The sequence below is a fragment of the Magnolia sinica genome, chromosome 1, assembly GCF_029962835.1.
Source record: "Magnolia sinica isolate HGM2019 chromosome 1, MsV1, whole genome shotgun sequence".
NCBI classification, from domain to species: Eukaryota; Viridiplantae; Streptophyta; class Magnoliopsida; order Magnoliales; family Magnoliaceae; genus Magnolia; species Magnolia sinica.
Window position 1 is genome coordinate 70,586,417 of NC_080573.1, and position 16,393 is coordinate 70,602,809.

Sequence of the window (16,393 nt, forward strand, 5' to 3'; positions counted from 1 at the left end):
GAGGTACTTCTAATGGAGAACGGTACGCACTATCTTTAGCCCTAAACCCTCGATATTCGACTTGACCCAGATCTTGTCCCTGACTTAGGCATCGGAGGGTCCCCTGCTCTAGTCAGGGTCTTCCTTGTCTATTCCTTGTGCAGGTAAACAGGTCTAGAAAGGGGCTAACCATATTTCTGCATCAACAGTTTGGCACCGTTTGTGGGAACCAACATTGAAAGCCGCTCTTATCTCACCTTAAGTTCAACAGTGTTGAAAGGAAAGAAGAAAGCCCAGGACTCCTCTGTTATGCTCGACCTTGCACTGCCAGATCAGTCCGCTAGCCACCGGGACTCCACTTCCTAGCTACAAGCCAATTCTATGCCTGCAGGACTGGTGCAACGATCCCGTAATCGAGGAGGATGGTTGGTCTCCCTTGAACAACAAGTCGAAGCATTGAACAATAACATGAATTCCATAAAGAAGTTGTTGGAACAACTTTAGCCCCAACCCGCACAAGGGATCGAGCACGCAGTGGGACCAACGATCCAGGAGTTCCCCAAGCCTTCTGACGCACCTGTTGCCTCCTGCAGAAGCCGACAACTCGGAACATCAAGGCTAATACCTTCTCGCATCTCTGGCACTATAAAATTGGATAGGAAGAAGCGCGATAAAGCTCCCAAGGTAGCCGCTAAGGCTATGGCCGAAAACGGGAACCCTTGGGAGGTTGAGCCGAATGACTTGTAGGGTCAGATCGATGACATACGGTAGGCCTACCATGCGAACACTCGGACCTTAGTAGAGGCCATATTGGAAGAGACCGAGCCTCCGTTTACCGCCGACATTATGCATGCACAATTGCCACTAAGATTTTGTATGCCACAAATTGCTCAATATTTTGGAACCACCGACCCAGCTGAGCATTTGGAATCCTATAGGGCTTAGATGGAATTATACGATGCATTGACCACGGTTATGTGCCGCGCATTTTAACTAACCATGACAGGAGTGGCTTAAAAGTGGTTCTAATAACTAAAGCCGCAACTAATTAGTTCTTTCATGCCACTCAGTAAAGCCATTATCACCAACTTCATCGGGGGGAATGAAAGCCTCAAACTGGCTTCCCATCTCCTCCATAACGTCCAGAAAGAAGGCGAGCTGCTCAAAGACTATATCAAGTGATTTAATTTGAAAATGATACAAGTGCAAGCACATTTTAAGGATATTGCACTAACTGCCATAATGGGAGGACTGAGAGAAGGGAGATTTCTCTTTTCGCTCGACAAGAGCCTTCCCATGACGATGGCTAACCTCCTCTACAAAGCCCAAAAATACTCCAATGCGGAGGAAGTTGCTGACCTGTGGAGAGAGGCTCGGTGTAAAGGGAGCTTAGCTAAGGAAAAATGGCCCAAGGAGGAACCTAGTTCAGCCAACGAAAATAAGAAGAAAGAAGACATGCTGCAAAGGAGTCAGCACCTGAGCAGCAGCCCGACAATAGATTCAGCTCGTACACTCCTCTCAACAGGATGCCCAAGCAAGTCCTCATGGAGGTCCGAGATAAACGGATCCTCAAGTGGCCAAGAAAGATGAAGTCCAACGGTGACAGGCGAGATAAACAAAAATACCTCCATTTCCACCGAGACTATAGCCACTTGACCAAGGACTGTTTCGACCTTAAGGAAGAAATTGAAGCACTCATCCGCAAAAGGGCACCTTCAAGAATATGTCAACAAAGCAGAAGAACAAGCTGATTCAAAGAATGAGAAACCCATTAACAATGAGTCAACCGAAGAAATCAGTACCATCTTCGGCGGGCTTGCCGAAGGAGGAGACTCGAACTGAGCTCGAAGAGCCCACACCAGAAGTATCAGCCATTCCAGCTCAAAGAATCATATCCTCGTCACCAACAAACCCTCGAAAGAGCAGAAGGTAATGTCTTGCGATCTAACCTTCACTGAAGAGGATGCCGGAGGAGTCCATCATCCCCACGACGATGCATTTATGGTTAATATGACTATAACTAACTGCAAAGTGTTTCGGATCTTGGTGGACACTAGAAGCCCGGCTGATATCCTCTTCGATAAAGCATTCGACAAGATGGGAGTAGGACAACCTCGACTCTGAACCATCAAAACTCCCCTGCTCAAGTTTGCGGGAGACAATGGCACTTCAAAAGGGTCGATCCAGCTCCTGGTCATAGCCAGGGATGGGCAGAACCAAATAACGGCCATGATGAACTTCCTACTGGTAGACTACCCGTCCGTCTACAACGCCATTCTTGGATGACCTTCACTGAACACTCTACGAGCCATTGTGTCGATGTACAATCTTATGATGAAGTTCCCTACCGAGCATGGTGCTGGACTGGTGAGGGGAAACCAACAGAAGCACGACAATGTTATACCATGACATTATGAACCCAGCAACATGCAATGGTGATCACCTCCCTTGATCCCCAAGAAGATTTAACCAAAAGAGGATGTCCTATGGAAGACCTTATACTCCTCCCACTCGATGATTCAGATTAATCCCGAACGGTGCAGATCGGGTCATTCCTGATGTCACCATTGCGAGATGAAATCACGAGCCTCCTCCAACGATATGTCGATGTATTTGCATGGTCTCACCAGGATATGCCCGGCATTAGTCTAAAAGTAATGGTCCATAGGTTGAATGTCAACCCCGACCATTGACCAATCTGACAGAAGCAAAGGGCGTTCGAACTTGAACGGTATGCCATAAATGGAGAAGTAAAAAAAAATTCTCAAAGCCGACTTCATCAAAGAGATCTACTATCCGAATTAGATAGCCAACGTAGTTTTAGTTAAAAAGTTCAATGGGAAGTGGCGGGTCTGTATTGATTATACATAACTGAACAAAGTCTGCCCCAAAGATAGCTTCCCTTTACCCAGGATCGATCAGCTCATCGATAGCACGACTGAGCATGAGCTGTTAAGCTTTATGGATGCCTATTCAAGCTACAACCAAATTGAAATGCACCCATATGATAAGTAGAAGACAAACTTTATCACCGACAAAGGGCTCTACTGCTATAAAGTCATGCCTTTTGGATTGAAGAACACCGAGGCTACATGTCAAAGGCTCGTCAACAAAATGTTTGCCTGCCAAATTGGACGTTCCATGGAAGTTTATGTTGACGACATAATCGTTAAGAGCATTAAAGCTGCAGAGCATATCTACGACCTCGAAGAGATGTTTAAGATCCTTTAGGAGTATAAGATGAAATTGAATCCGAGCAAGTGCGCCTTCAGTGTCAGCTATGGTAAGTTCCTCTAATTCTTAGTCATCTAGAGAGGAATTGAGGTGAATCTCGATAAAATTCGAGCCCTGCTCGACATGAGCTTGTCCAGGACGATGAAAGAAGTCCAATGCCTTATAGGAAGAGTAGTCACATTGAACCGCTTCGTATCTTGAGCTACGAACAAATGCCTTCTCTTCTTCAAGCAGTTAAAAGGGAAGCAGAAGACAGAATGGACGAAGAAGTACGAGCTCACCTTTTAACAACTAAAGCAATATCGAGGGTCACCACCATTGCTCTCGAAGCCAGAATAAGGAGAACCATTGCTGTTATACCTGACGGTTTCGATAGCAGCAATCAACTCGACCCTGATCAGGTAACAAGAAGGGAAACAACTCCTAGTATACTACGTCAGCAAGGCCCTAGTCTCTATCAAAACCAAGTACCCGGACATAAAAAAGCTGGCGCTGGCCTTTGTCATTTCATCTCGACGCTTACAGTCATACTTCCAAGCCTATACCATCATCGTTCCAACCAATCAATCTCTCCACCGAGTGCCATAGAAGCATGAAGTGTTAGGGAGACTAACGAAATGGGCAATCGAGCTTAGCGAGTTCTCATTAAATATCAGCCCCAAACAATAATCAAAGGCCAAGTGGTGGCTAATTTCATTATCGAGCTGGCTCCTCCCGAGCTAGGTCACGCCGAGCTGGATCCTCTCGAGCTGGGTTATGCCGAGCAGGATCCTCCCGAGCCGGGTTTTGTCGAGCTGGATTCCAGTCCCGACAATTAGCCCACCTAAACCAAGCACCAGGCGGCTATCCTAGATCAACCAACATGGACGCTTTACGTCGATGGCTCATACAATTCTAAAGGCAGCAAGGCCGGTATAGTTCCGGAAGCCCCCACCTAGACATGTGTACAATATGCCTTAAGATTTGGATTTCAAACATCAAACAATACGGCAGGGTACGAAGTGCTATTGGCTGGACTCAGGTTGGCGGCCACCATAGGAGCCCTACATCTGAAAGCTCACAGTGACTCACATCTCATCATCAACCAAATAGCGAACAAGTACTAGGCCAAAAAGGAATGAATAAAGGTCTACCTACAAAAATCCTAAGAGCTAATCAGCAAGTTCCTGAAGTACAGCATCAGCCTGATCCCCAGAGCGAAAAACTCTAACGCAGATACTTTGACAAACTTGGCCTACCTAGATGAGGACGATATGCCAAGATCTATTCTGATTAGTTCATTACCGAACTGAGTGTTAACGAGTCCGATCTAACCACAGTTCTCCCGATAAACTCAGAGCGGACCTGCACGAATCCAATAACCGATTACCTCAAAGAGGGGAAGTTGCCTGAGAACCATCCAGAGGAGTGCAGGCTCTGAGCTAGAGCCGCTCGTTACACCATGATCAGAGACATTTTGTACAAAAACGGATTCTTCCTTCCCTATCTCAAGTGTCTCCAACCTGAGGAAGCTGAGTACATCCTAAAAATGATCCACAAAGACATTTGCGGAAATCACTCCAGCGACCGAGCCCTCGCCCATAAGGTCATCTGACAGGGGTATTTTTGGCCGACCATTCAAGTGGACACATGACAGCATGTTCAAAAATATGACAAATGCCAACGGTTTGCGGCAATACCCCGACAAGTGCCTGAACAACTGACTCATATGACCGAACCATGGCCATTCACCCGATGGGGGAATGACATCATCGGACCCTTACTAACCAGTAAAGGACAGACCAAGTTCACGGTTGTCGCGGTCGACTATTTCACTAAATAGGCCGAGGTTGAGACCCTTACCAAGATCACTGAGCAAAAAATTACGGACTTCGTTTGGAAGAACATCATATGTAGGTATAGGATGCCCCACACGATCATTTTAGACAACGGGAAACAATTCGACAATAAGCAGTTTCGAAATATGTGCGAGAACCTCGGAAACCGAAATATCTACTCGTCACCTTGGCACCCCATAGGCCAACGGATCTAGTCCTCCAAAGAACCTTCTAAAACACTGAGGAACCCAACTCAGGAACCTTGGGATCAAACTAGGAAGGACCCTACGTGGTGATAAGCACAAGCCAACCAGGATCATATCGACTCACGCACCTGGAAGGTCAACTCCTGCCGCATCCATAGAATGTCGAGCATCTCAAAATCTACTACGCATAGGGACTGACCTACCCCTAGCACGAGATCTACTTATCTACTATGTTTATTCCAGCGCAAAAAGTTTTCTTTCTACTTCAATATCAATAAAATCCTTAGGCCGGGACAACTTTCCTTTCCACTTCGATGTCTACAAATGAACCATCTACTAAAAATCTACTAAGGGCTTCCCATGATACATGGGAAGAATAGCCCTCATTAATGGACCGATCCTTCGAGAAGAGGTCGGACCATATGCTATACTCGCTACTTAAGCCACGCAATTTGTGTATCCTACTATAAAAAACTACTTAGACATCACAACTTAAAAAGGTTAAGCCGACCTTCTTACTTAGAGAATTTGTATAAACGAACAATGTGGCAAAAAATCATTATATTAATAAAGCTCCAAGGAGCACATTACATCAATAGCAAATACACACACACACACACAACACACACACACACACAACGGTAAGAGGGAAAGCAAAAGCCACTAAGTTGCAGGAGGCTGCTCGGAAGGCACGTCCTCTGGGGGCACCTTGGAGTCGAAGTCTGCCTCCTCGAAGGATGAGAGGTCAATCTCGAGATGTGCTCCCTTCACATCCTTGAGGCACCTCTCGTACCCAGCACCATACAGATCGTCCATATCCTTCATGTACTCCTTGGAGGATTTGAACCCCTCTACAGCTGCTGCCTTGGCCTCCTTAACCTTCACGTTAAAGGTGCACCTCAGCATGACCAGGTTTGACTTTCACCAAGCCCCTCTCTCCAAGGCATCGGCGAACAACTTCTTCAACGCCTCTAGCTCGGCCACCAAACTCTCCACCTTGGCTTTCGAGGCAGTCCGAAGTTCGTTGGCCTCCTAGCGGAGTCGCCCAACTTCAACGCTGAACTACTCGGCCTTGACCCCCTTCTGTAATAACACTAACTCTACAACTTTGACCTCCTCCTGGAGGCGCGACATCTCACGATGTATGTTAAGCAGGGCCGGGGCGTACTATTCAAAAAAAAGAGGAAAAACAATAAAGGTCAAATCAAGCTCAGAAAGAATAAAGCCGACTCAAGTGAAGGAAATTTACCCTGAGGAAGAGCCGCGACAACTAGAGTAGGATCCCTCCGGTGGCACGTCCATCGTGCTGGTGAAATCGGCATCGAAAATATGATGATTCGCCTAGGGTAGAAGACTCTCCAACGCAGTCCAGACTGACTTAAGAGGCCTCTGACCCTCTCCACCATGACCGTTGAACGAGCCCCCACCTGCGGTGAGGGAAATTCGGTTGTCGTCTCCATAACCGCCCGCCCAGTAGCTTGAGCTTCGACGGGAGGAGTCGACCTGATGGTCTCCTCAGCTGCGACGATGGCAGGAGTCAAGATCGTCGCGTCCTCCCCGACTCCTGAGCTGCAGAAGATGAAGGCCCGACTTTCCCCTTACTTTTGGAGGTTGGCTTCTTCTTCTTCCTTTGAGTCAACTAGCCAGAACGAGGTGCCTTACTCTTTAACAGATTTGCCTCTGACATATCTACACAACTAAAAGGAGTTAACAACAAATTCATGAAATATGCTAAGTCCCAAGACAAACAAAAGCTATACCTGCCAAGGTGGAGTCAAGACCTGGTTTAAGTAGGAGCTCGGGTGAGATAAGCTCCATCTAAGACCTCAGATCGGCCTCCACCGACCTCCCCCCAACTATTTGAGCGAGAGCTTCCAGACCTAACACGGTAGGGTACTTGGGAAGAACTGCTAAGAAAAAAAACACGAGTTAGAAGAAAAATGGCGACTGAGTGAAACAAACTAGAAGATGGAAGGGAAAGTCCAAGTTCGGATATATCGACCTGGATCAGTGAAGGATGTTGGGACCCACGAATGCAACCCGGTTATCCCTGGAGTCTCCCAATCTCTCGATGCCCAAAACCACTTATTCTTCCAATTTTTGTTTGAGGTCAAGACACCAGTGATAATGGCCTTGCCAGTTCCCCGCCAGGAGGAGATATAATACTAGCCCTCATGAAGAGGGTTAGACTTTACTTGGTATAGGTGGAGAAATTCCTCTACGGTAAGCTCGAGGTGGTCGAGCTTGAACTAGAGGACGAACGACCCTACAATGCCCACTAAGAATTTGGGATTAATTGCCCAAGAGGTAACCCCATGTAACTCCCCGAATTTCGAGGGTCGAGCAAAGCTCAACTCCCGAGATCCAATGCATCACTTATGCAACATAGATAATGATATTTAAATGTTGTCCATATTAGTGCATTAAATATGAGAGGGATTATACCAAATCAGCATGTCATACTCCGAAGTTAATATAGTTAAGCAAGCGGAAGACTGAGATAGATATATAAAGTATATACGTGTTTCACAACCTCCAGAGTATGAGTATAGTACCAGGCTGAATATATACTTGTTCTGTCTCAAAATATATAAAATGTCGAAATGTAAATGTCCGACTAATCCATGTATCCCTGTAATCCCATCAAAGCAGCACGAGGTCTACATAGACCTGCCAGAGAGCTGAACATAGGAGAACTCTTCCTCCTCATCTATGAAGACTAACTCTGCTACATATACATCCTCATCACCTGCGTCTATAATAGAGTCTGGTTGGTGTTTTAAAACACTGTCCCAAAGTGAGAGTGAGTGATCAACTCAGTGGTACTATAAAGCAAAGGTTAACATGTTATCAATTCAATCAAGCAGTAATGATAAAGCAATACAATAGTCACTTCCTAAATACTCTGGTTAATGCAAGAATAAAGTGCAGTAATGATGCATGCACTTGTATAAAGCTCCCTCACAAGCGACAACATCAGCCATTCGGGCATGTCCAATTCCCTAATCGTGCCCTTCATCTACAAAGGCACATACAATGCAGTGCATGGTCATGTTAGCTGGGTTCTTAATTAGGCTTATTCATACAATAGATTTGGAAAGCTAAGGTACCTCCCTTTAAATCATTTACCCAAACAAAGGATCCGTCTAGGGTCGTCAATCCTAGTTAACCACATACGATAGGCAAGTTGTAGGGCATCACCCTAATGAAAACAGTAGATGGGAAAATTCAAGAGTTTATACTCGAGGTCACTACGGGGAGGCTCATCACCTCAACGTAGGACGACGGCTCGAACACAGTGTCCCATACCACCATGCCCCGGCTCACAAGTTGGGTTACTTATTGGTCACTACGGGGAGGCTCGTCACCCCAGCGTAGGCTGACAGCTCGACCACGGTGTCCCATACCACCCTGCTCTGCTCATGAGTCTTAGCGGATTAAGGTACCATGGTTGAAATAGGTATTTACATTGGTAAGTGGTACCTTAGATTCAAGCAGGGATGTCCATACATGGTAAACACACAATAGGCCAATCAGTTTTGTTGGATAAGTTCGATCGGCACGAGCGCACGCTGAATTAATTGACATGGAGCGCATAAGTACTCCACGTGGCCTAACCACTATCGACAATCGTCGTACGACTCAGATTCACTGAACATATCAAATGTGGTGAGACTAATTTTGCCCTTAAACGAGAATTGTTACTGATTGCCTGGGCCAGGGTATGGCCTCAATCTTACTCAAGTGCAACAGGTAAAACATATGTGATACTCATAACAACATTTAACAAACAATCCAAATACAACGCTCATTTGAGCATTTTGTCAACACATTGAACATGTTACCAAATAATTGTATTTTATCCATAAATTGCGTAATCGAAATCTGACTACATCAAGGAAGTTACATATATAGATAAGGTAATTGAGAATCCCAACTCAATACTCTTATTAAATACAAACCATCAACAAATTCTCATCTAGACCTTTTATCAAACACTTAGACTACACCTTACTAAATACATAGACTAAATTAGTTACGACATGTACTATCTCAATTCATTATACAACATCTGTTATAAAGCATATAACATACATGGATCTTAAATTAGAAATCATGACAAGCACAAATCAGGATTTCACACCCATTCAAACATTTCAACAAACACATGGAATGCATCTTATTTCAACATAGTTCACACGCACATGTATAATTTATCGAAAAAGTCGTAACTAAGATCATACGGCAGTAATCAAGTCAGACATAAATCATTGTTGACATTGAAAGCCTTGAAAACCATAACCTAAATGTTTATAGTCCGCACCTTTCGTCGGAATACCCGATTTGAACTCGATTCCAACACAACGTTCTCGAAAATAGAACGACAGCACCTAAACAATGAAATAGGTTAGCTATTTCGTCGATTACTCTATTTGGATTTCTAAAACAAGATTAGGGTTAGGATTTCTTACCTAAATCGCAGTTGAAACGGGTCGTCAAGCGATGTCGAAAGGTGATCTACTACATGTAGTCGTGGGAGAGAAACACTGCCACGATCTCCCAAATTTTCTCTTCTCTCCACACTCTTTTCTCTTCTTTTATCTCCTCTCTTCTATGATTTTTAGAAAATTCGTATGAGGGAGAGATGGGGTGGTTTAAGGCCTTTAAATAGGCCCAAAGTGTAGTCGTGGGAGAGAAACATTACTACGATCTCCCAAACTTTCTCTTCTCTCCACTCTCTTTTCTCTTCTTTTCTCTCTTCTCTCTCCTAAGGTTTTTAGAAAATTCGTATGAGGGAGAGATGGGGTGGTTTAAGGCCTTTAAATAGGCCCAGAACTGATGTCAATGGCCCCAGGGCCATGGTATACTTAGGTTATAACCAAAGGGTGCCTGTTTCTGACAAACAGGGTTGTTATGAAGGTCCATTTCTCGCCTATGTCATAGAGCAAGTTCCCTGACCATGGATCTAAGCCAGGTTATGATTTCGGTTTGATCGGATTAGCGGATCGACCGTGGAGGACCAGTATCAGATCAACGGTTGTTGTCACTCGATCAGGGCAACAGGTATATGGATAGGTGCATAAAAATTTCACTAATCCATAGATGAAGTTTGGTCAAAAACTGATGGTCTGAAATCTTCAATTTCGCCTGTAAGCGAATGGTCCAATTCACTTAAGTTCCAATGCATTTTCTAAAGATATTTGCATTTCTCACACACTTTACTCTGGGCTTAAGTTGTGCAATTTTGGATACTATTTGGGCTCAATTCCCGCGATGTTCGTTAAGCCTAATAAGATGGTCAGAACCCTATAGTTCGCGGTCATCAGACTTTCGACGTGCGGTTCAGGTCTGATATAGAGTTTCAATGTGTTCCCGAGAGGAACTGGCTTTTAGGATTCCTCCTAGGTTTTTAAGTAGTGTTGAGTTAGTGATTCTGACGGTTTTGGGTCTTGCCATTTATATATATAGTGGTTGGAGCTAAATCTAGCGATTAATTAGTCTAGAACTTAATTAATTTTCACCTAAATCTCTACAAAATACGGTCCTTAGGGATTTCTGTCTGAGGTGGCACTCGGGTCTTTTTACGGATTTTTCTGAGACGTTACACCCCAAGTACACCAGCACCTGCCTCACTATCCGCTGGAGAGGAAGCCTAAGGCCACACTGGAGGGCGACTCGAAAGATGGCCACTTTGCCCTCAGGGGGCACATTAGGAAGCTCACCTAGTGAGGGAGCTTGAAGCACCAAAGAGTCTGAAATGTGGTACCCTAACCTAATCCGCACCAGGTCAGCCTCCGTCAGCACAGATTCAACCGACCCTTTCTCTTCCTCCTCTGACGAGGACTCGACGAGTGCCTCCTCCGCTGAAAAGCTCTCCTCCGCCCCCTCCAGCCACTCTGCCGAGGACTGTTTGACTACCTGCAACACATGAGATGCACGAAAGTCCTTCTCGCTCATCATCATCAATGGTGATGGTGGGTTCAACACCGGGCGAAGGGTTTCGACCCCACCATCACAACCGAGGGTCCCCTCCTGCGGATCCAAGGTTTTCGACATGGCAGCGGGCCTAAATCGTACTGAAAAATCAAAAAAAGAAAGAAGAAAAAAAGGGAGGGGAGTAGAAAAGTGAGAGCAAAGCTCACCGGAGGACAGTACCTATAAGACCCGACTTGAGTTCCTACATGTGCATGTGTGTGTGTGAGTATGCATTTCATTTATTGTAGTCCTGCAGTCTTACCGGTCGAATTCCGGCAACCTATGACCCTCGGATTGTGTTTAAGGCCATCCTTGGGTCTGGACATATAAACCGGACCCGGATTGACCCGAGACCTATGTCACCTTGTTCGCATCGTCGTTGTAGTTCCAACGACGTGTCTTATGCGTCCATCCGACTTATGGATCAAAAGTTATGAGCATTATATAGTATGACCCTTGATCATATGACCCACTTTTGTGCAAATGCATGTGGACCACCTCTATGGCCCAAGTCCCCATACACACTACACATACACCACACAAATTCTATGGAAACATCACCCATCTCAACAAACACCACCTAAGCCTAGCCTAAAAGCCTAAGTATTGTAATCTCCTCCCTATGCTATGATGACTTCTCTTACAAAATAATGATGACATTTTTCTCTCTCTTTATTTTCTCCCTCCCTCTCATTTCCCTCCATTGCTAGCAACACTCCACTCCAACCTCTCCTTCTCCCTCTCTTCTTCGGCCCCCTAATCCTCAAAATACTCCCAATCCCTCCATTTAAAGTAGATCTCCACCATTAAAACTTCTTCTTAGGCTCAAGACCTTCATGGTGTAGGAGTTTGGAGGCTTGATTTGCAAGTTGGTGATTATAATTTCTGATTTTTTTTTCTACCCTTTAATTTTTTTTTCTTCCTAGTTGGATCATATGGGACCCATCAATCCATAGTGGGGACCCCATTTGACCCCATGGATGTGGCCTTTTGGCCCATCCTACATGCATATCATGAAACATGATGGGGCCATTCTCTGTGGACCCCATCATGATGTATTGTATCATCTACTTTATTTCAAGGGCATCTAGACCCTAGAAGTCATGTTGGAATGGCATCCCAACCACCCATTCTAGTCAAAGATCATGCATGCATTAGTTTAATGTTGCACGTTCAAGTAACATTATTGTATGGTTGAGATTGACTCTGGGAGGGCCCATTAGTGGCGGGTCCCTACCCCCATGGCCGGATTTTATTTTTGATTCCTGATATATGTGGCCCACTTAGTGGCCCTGTAATATCCAGACCATCCAAGCAAGGTGGACGCCCCTTGCTGTCCATTCTATGGACGTTGGCGTCCCACTTGCTTCATTTTGATTACATGCAATGAGTTTTATGAGGAGGGTGTGGCCTGGATGTTTATGGGGCCCACTAAGGTGGACCACAACATAAATTTTGTGGGGTATTTCCCTCTTTACTCAGTAGTTATGTTCAGTTATTTTCAGGCATACCTTGCAGTCCAGAAAAATTCTGGACTGTTTTTGGGTTGTTTTTGGCATGGATTATGGACTAATTTGGAGGATGTTTTACCCCCATTATTAGATTATTTCTGGAGTTGTAGACCCCCCCTAGAATTATGTTAAATTTCACCTTCATCCATCCCTGTTTGATCACCCAAAAGAGTGGCCCAAGGAGGGTGGATAGTCCAGATTTTTCTGGACTGTCCAGCCACTCTGCTTACTGTACAAACATAATTGTCAGTCTGTTTCTGAAATGGTGGGCCACCTTTATGGACCCCACCTTACAGTATACTTGTACAAGGATGTTGGCCTTATATTTTCTCAAATTTTGGTAGACTTGGGCCCACTCTAATGGGGTACACAAGTCAAGGGCAGCAACATTGTTTCAACAAGAATTATTTCTAGACTTTGCTGTCCATAAATTGCATGAGTTAAATAAAATACTTTTACTATTCTAAAAATTTTAAAAATTTTCAGAGAGGTGTCCCACCCATGGCAGGACCTACCTGCACAATTTCATGGCCAATGCCATTTGGGCATCCAAAAGGGTGGGCCAACATAGTGGACTGCCAGAAATTTCTGTTGTGCAGTCCAGCAACATAGTCCCCTAAAAATAAAATTTTAAAAATATTTTCTCAAAAGGTAGGCCATATTTCTAGGTCCCACTTTATTTTAGGCTTGATGAGGGACCTTGGGTCCAAATTTTAGAAATTTTGGAGGCCCAGAACCTACCCATTTGGATGGCCCAAATTCAGAACAGTTATATTTCCATCAATATTTCACCCTGGATAGATTGTAATTCCAAAATTTATTAAAATACTTTTGAGTATCTAACAATTATGAAAATTTACAAGGAGGTGGCCCACCCATGGTGGGACCCACCTACAAATTTTTGGAGCCAATGGACGCCTGTGCACACCATGGTAAGGGCCGGACTGGCCCACCATGTTGGGACGTCCAGGTCAGTCTGATTTTCTGAATAAACTGTTTTATTTAAATTAATTAAAATATTTTTATATGTCCAAAAATCTTTAAATTTTGTGGGGGTGTGTCCCACCCATGGAAGTATTACCTTGCAAAATTTCAGACCTAACAAACATTTAAGCTAACTATGGTGTGACCAGGAGTGGCCCACTAGGCAGGGATGCCTAGGCTGGGGCATCCAGCCTGGGCTAGCCGTCCAGCCTGCTTCGTGGGCCCACCTTGATGTGTTGTATATCCCACCATCCAACCATGTGGGGTCCTTAGGGGATTGATCATCCTCCAATTTTTTTGGGTATTAAATCGGGGTCCATTGGGTGGATTTTGGGCCAGATACCCCGGGCCCATAGGGCTGCCTACACATGGGACATCCCTGCCTTAGGCTACTGTTGGGCTTGCATTCCAATGGCCTGGCCCACTTGATATATGTGTTGCATATCCTTTCTCATCTAGTGAGGCCTACAGTGATGTGTGTGGGCCATCAGGGATTAAATATACTAAGAAATACTTCTATTGTTGGACTCCAACCAACCCAGAAATTTAGGTGGGCTGGAATTTGGCATTGAGCCCAATAATTGTTGCCTATAAATGTTCTTTTGGGGCATTATAGCCCACTAGATTTGAGGAGGATTTAAGTCAGTTATCTTACCATCTTAAATTTTATTTTTTTTTGGGTTTAATTAGTGTATGATTAAAGGCCCATTCCAATTCGATTTTTCTTGGGCTAGTCTCCTAGTTAATTATGGGCCTTATAGCCTTCGTTGGGTTGGAACTTTGATAGGCCCATTGGACCCTTGGTCCTATATTTACCATGCCATTGTGATGAGTCTTATGGGCCAAATACTCAAGTAGTTGGGCCCTTGCTTGCCCACTATAATAAATCCATACTTGGGCCGAGATGTGAGGCCCAACTTACTTGTGTTAAATATAAGGATTTCCCATATGTTGGGATAATGGGCTGCCCATTAGGCCCACCACAATGAGTGACCCATGACCCTTATGGTTGGGCCCTAACCTTACTTAAGGGCCCACCATGTTGCCTATGTATTGGGCTTAGTGCATGGCCCACTAGGCCATGGATTGATTGTGTCTTGGACCTTTCTTTGCATACGTAGAGGCTACCTTTTTGGGACCCAGTTAAGGTTGAACGTCCTCCTTGGTGGCCCAAAGGTAGGCCTATAGAGGCCCTTATAGGCGGTTGAAGGCCCACCATGGGCCTGGCTAGGACCGTTCCTCCTTTCGATTATGACTCTCTTAGCTTGTGGGTCATCCCAAAGTACTGGGCCCCCGCTAGAGGATATTTCTTCTCCTTAGAACACCCACCTATGTGCCTAGACCTTGACCCTCCTTAGGACGGAAGATTTCATATTTCACAGGTAGCACACTTACATTTTTGTGACCCATATGCATCATATGTATGAATTGATTGCATTGTATGGTGGTCATTAAGGGATAGAGTTTCCCCCTCGTGCACATTGTGTGCCTGCAGCTAGTGCATGATCTGTATGTGTGACTCATGCATTGGCATCGTATTTCATGATGATACCGCCCTTGCTTCATCAGGGCCTTGCCTCCACAGGGACATTCGTGGATGGTAGGATGTGTGGACATCGGAAATGTTACTTGAGCATACTGGGTGCATAGGATGTCCATGTGTGAAATTTCTAAAACTTCCATGGTACCAAGGATCTGCTCCAACGTCATGACCGAGTGAAAATTATGAGCGCACGAGGGCCTTATACCGTCAGGCCATGACTCTCACTGTCATGTAGTCGGTTGGATAGGGGTGTGACCATACCTGTCTGGTGTGAGGAGGCATTGTTAGGCTGAGTCTGATCAGCTTGTAAATGAGTTCGCTACCGTCAGGCCTTGCTGGTGATTGGCTGTCCACAGGTGGATAGTAAGGTCTCTTACGCTCTTTTAACTATGCGGGGTCTATAGAGCGGCAGTCATTCAGTAGTGTAATGAATCCCGGTGATTTCCTTATGATTGAAAATGTACTTGACTTATGGTTTTGATATGAGCACTGACATTACTTGCATCGCATTAGCATTGGCTGTGTAAGCCCCTTCATGAATTGTCTTGGTATGACGTCCAGTACTTATTGCATCATATTCATGATAAGCCTTGATAAGGCTAGTGATATTCTCATTGAGTATGATTCCTTCCCTGTACCTCCTGTTATTCTTCTGTGCACCATTATCACACACTTACACCACTCTCTAAGCTTCTATAAGTTTATGCACGATTGATGCGTGCAAGAGATCCTACGCAGGTATCATAGCAGCAGAGCGTGTAGTAGAGTTAAGCCCGAGGACTCTAATGTTGCTAATTTCTCTCTCTTTTCCTATTATCTTATGTATGTCCTTTCAGACCTGATGTAAGCTTGTAAAAGTTCAAATTCTTAGTGGATTTTGTGATGTGTGCCCTTTGTTATTCTTAGATGTACTTGCTATAATTTTGGGTATGCTCGTAATTGGAATGATTATACTGTTATGAAAATCCTCCTTGTAGAATCCCAAGATCGGAACCTGCCTCAAGAGCCGAGAATGGGATACTATGAAGGCTGTTACAGTCAGAACCGGTCATCAGGTTCTTTGTGAGTTCGGTTATCGAGTTTGGGGTGTGATAGTACCACCTGGGACGGTCGCCGGAAATACAATTGTCGAAAATCGTCTGA